The sequence below is a fragment of the Alligator sinensis genome, unplaced genomic scaffold, assembly GCF_000455745.1.
Source record: "Alligator sinensis unplaced genomic scaffold, ASM45574v1 scaffold1083_1, whole genome shotgun sequence".
NCBI classification, from domain to species: Eukaryota; Metazoa; Chordata; order Crocodylia; family Alligatoridae; genus Alligator; species Alligator sinensis.
Genome location: NW_005842644.1, coordinates 931,615 through 935,751, shown reverse-complemented (window position 1 = coordinate 935,751; position 4,137 = coordinate 931,615).

Genomic DNA, 4,137 nt, shown 5'->3' with positions numbered 1-4,137 from the left:
GCACGGTGGGTGCACCGACAAAGTTATCCCGGGAGGCGCTAGGGGAAACAAGGTCTCCCCCAAACTCTTCTGGTCCCCCCTAGTGAGTTTATAGATGGTCACAAGGGTCAGAAGGGACCTTGTAGATCTTCAGGTCTGACCCCCTGCCTGGACAGGAGGGAACCTGGGCTCAAGTGACCCCAGCCAGGTAGGCATCGAGCCACTTCTTAAAGACCCCCAGGGTAGGAGCCAGCATCACTTCCCTTGGAAGCTGGTTCCAGATCCTAGCCACCCTGATTGTGAAGCAGTTCCTACGGATGTCTAATCTGAACCTACTGCTAATGCTTTCCTTTCTCTGAGCCAAAATGATGGGTGAGGACCTTCCCAGTACATTCCTCAACGGCCCATAGCACTTCCTCCCTCTCCCAAAGGCCAAGCAGCGAGGGGTTTCATGGGTCAAGAATCCTGCCTCGACCTCCGGAGCTCCCTGCCAGCCCCACTTCTCTCCAACTATTACTCTATGATTCACATGGGATCATTACCAGAGCGCAGAGGGTTTAAATTGGGTTTAGCTAGCGACAAGGAAGTAGAGAACAAAGGTGACCCAGATAAAGACGAAGTGCAGAGGCAACAACGGGAGTCTTGACGAGGTCGTCAAAGGGAAATTAGGAGAGAGACTCAGTGGGATGGATAGCGCTTGTGGCTGGACCGCTGCCATGAACGGGTGTCGCTTGTTCAGGTGGGCCCGGCAGGGAGACAGAGACGAGGGGACGCTGCTCTACGCACGAGAGAGACGTGCAGTTGTTCTGAGGCTCAGCATGACGGAGGACCCAGCCCTGGTGAAAGCCTCTGGGTCAAGGTCGGAGGGGAGATGAGCAAGGGTAATGCCATGGTGGGCTCCTTCAATCAACCACACGAGCCAGGTGGAAGTATTGAAATTGCAGGGCTCTGTCCCGGGCCCGCTGCTGGTTAATAGCTTCATTACTGATCCGGATGATGGGACTCAATGCACACTTAGCAAATTTGCAGATGACACCAAGGTGCGCGGAGCTGCAGACCGACCGGAGGGCAGGGCTGGGATCCAGAATGACCAGGGGAGACTGCAGCAACGGTCCAACATTAATCGAATGAAATTCAAAAAGGACAAATGCAAAGACCTGCCCTGAGGTTAGAACAACCCACTGCACAAATATACCCGGGGCCTCGGCTGTGGTATTGCAAAAGGGACCGGGGGGATATGATGGGCGGCAAGCTGCGTACGAGCCAGCGGTGTGCTCGGGCTGCAAAACAAGTCGATGCCTGGCAGGGACCACCTCTTGCCCAGGGCAGCAGCTCTGCAGCGAGGCTTATCCAGGCCAGTCCATGCAGGACACTGCCTGCCTCTGGGATTTATAAGAGGGACGAGGTGATGAAGGCACAGGTGCAAATAAGCCGATGCACCTGCTCCACATCCCAGCATCAGAGCAGACAGGTGAGAAGCCGTTTAACTATCGGCTGAGCTTCCCGCCAGCCTGGCAGAGGGGGCCGTGGAGCGGCCGCGGCGGAGGAATTGTTGCCCCTCCACAACTTCCAGGGAGAAAAAGCTGGAGCAGGCGCAGAGACGGGCAGCGAGGATGAGGAGCGCTGCGAAGGGGCTTCCCTCGGAGAGACTCACGAGGCCAGGCCTGGGCAGGGCAGAGACGCTGGAGGGGGCAGGAGAAGGGGTCACAACACACGAAATGGCCAAGAGAAAGTCCTGGGGATCGATCATTGCCCGTCTCTACCCGGAAAAGGATGAGGGGTCACTGCATGGACCAAGCAGGTGTCGGTTGACCACAAATACCAAGCTGCTCTTTTCTCCCCACGTGGCATTAAAGTGGAGGCTCGTGGCCACCAGCTGTGGCGGGAGCGGAGAGCTCAGCCAGATCCACCCCGGACTGGACACGGGCTTGGAGGAAAGGGGCACGGGGAGCGTGGGACAGAGGGAGAGTTGAGAAGGGCATCTCCTCGGGGCAGGACCTATGAAGAAACCTGAAGTTTGCAAACTGAGCCTTTGTCCTTGGCTGTGGGAAGGGAAAACCCAGCCCCCCACTTCCTCCTGGCCCATTCCCAAGCCAGCTCACTCTGGCAGCCTCTGTCTTGGGCAGCGCTCACAAGGGTGGCCCTTGATAAGCCTAAGCCTGCGTGGCTCTCATCCGGCCCCATCTCCTGAGCCAGGCCCACCTGACGCTCTTGCTCCAGGCAGATTTGCAAACACAAGCTGAGCCAAGCAGCGGCTGCAAAACAGGCACTAGTCAGACATGCAGACACCACGGCTCAGACACCCTGAAACAGGGTTGGTTTTTATTTGTAAAAAAACCCAAAAATCTGTGTCTTTCTATATATATAAAGACTCCGGGGGCTCTGCTCGTACACCAAGGAGGGGCGGGAGAAGGTAAAGCGGCTCTGCAAAGCAGTGACAAGGCTTGGACAGCTGTCAAGCGAGACGGCGCTGTACGGACGCCTGACTAAACACCAGGGGAGCCCGCCGGCCCGCTTCCATCAGTTCGTGTCGTGCATCAGGAGCGCCCTGTGGAAGTCCAGGAGGCTCCTGATGTGCCAGCACATGGACCTCGAGGTGGTAGACTGTTAAAATGGCCTTGAGTGAACGCCAGTCCTACTACCAGAAATCAGTAGTAGGGGACAGGGAGGTCACAGCCAAATCCACCTGGCACAGGCACACTTGGAGCAGGGTCGTTCGAGACCCCCCAAAGCAGGGGTCAGGCCACCTGCAACTCCGGCCCTGGGAACATACTCACGGGAAGGCCTCTAGCCCCAGCTTAGGACTGAAGGGGTTGCTTTGTGCAAGAAAGAGAGCAGGTGTCCATGACTTCTCTAGAAAATCACTTGACAGGAAAGCTGAAGAGAAGTTTAACCGACCCGAAGAGCAAGAAACACACTCACCCCTGGGACCCCAGCATCTCCCGACTCTTGTGGGTCGGTCCGTTCCTCAGGTCCTTCGATGCCCTCGATCTGCCCCAGGTCCCTAAGCACAGGGATGCAACCATTAATGGCATGCATCTGTCTATGCTTTGATTAGGTAAATGTTAATGCAAAAGGTTGGTCACAAAGCACCCCCCACAGCTAAGGGAAGAATTTATAGGAAACAGGTGGGCAATCCCCATCCCTCGTGCCCCCGTAGGACGCCAGGCTCAGCAAAGCTGCGTGCAAGCCGGGAAAGGAAGAGTTACAGCACGCGCCGCGGAGCTGGCAGCAGGCAGCACGTGGACAGTCAATGCATTATTTGGAGTGGTCAAACCGGCTAGGGTGGCGCGGTCCCAGACAGCGAGCAGAGTCCCCGTGGGAACCGAGCACGTCAGCACGTCCCTGGAAATGTCTCCTGTCAGGTGCTGCCACTTCGGGGTCCCCCCCCCAGCCAACCCCCACCTCGCCCCTGCCTGCTGCAGGCATGTGCATGGACCGCAGGGCACCGGCTTCCCCGCCCGCAACACACTGCCCTCGGGAATCAGATCTGGCCGACGTCCGTTCCTCAGAAAGGCCTCCTGGCCCCGAGCCCGTGGCCTCCGTGTTTTGCCCACAGCCCAGGGGGGGTCTGTAGTCTGGACTGGAGGGCACTTGCATCCTGCTCCTTGCTGTGCCGTAAACCCCTGACAGAGCCCTGGGGGCTGCAAACCCCAACGTGAGAGCAACGCTCACGCTGCGTCTCCCTGGCTGGACCCAGGCACTGGCGCACCTGTCCCCTCTCGGGGAGAGCTTCCCCGGGCCGCCCAGACGTGCAGGGCACGGGCACTTCCGCTTGCATCCCCAGTGGGGATGGGTTCCCAGCGTGGAGCACACAAACCCAAAGGAAAAATAGTGGGAAGGGGGGAGCAAAGCCTCTCCATCATGGGCGGACATGGGTGGAGGACCGTGGCTCTCCCCAGGCCAGGCTAGGGTGCGGGAGGCTGGCTGGGGCAGGCAGATTCCTGCCTCTGTTTGCTTTGGGAGCCGGTGACGGGCTTGGACGTCCGGTTCCTGTGCCAGGGCAGTGGGGCTACGGGCTCCTCCGGCGCACGGGGCCATAAATCCCCAGCAGCCGATGTCATAGTTTCATAGTTGGTCGGGTCAGAAGGGAGCTGAGCAGATCATCTAGTCTGACCCCCTGCCGTGGCAGGAAAGGATGCCGGGGTGCAAAGGAAC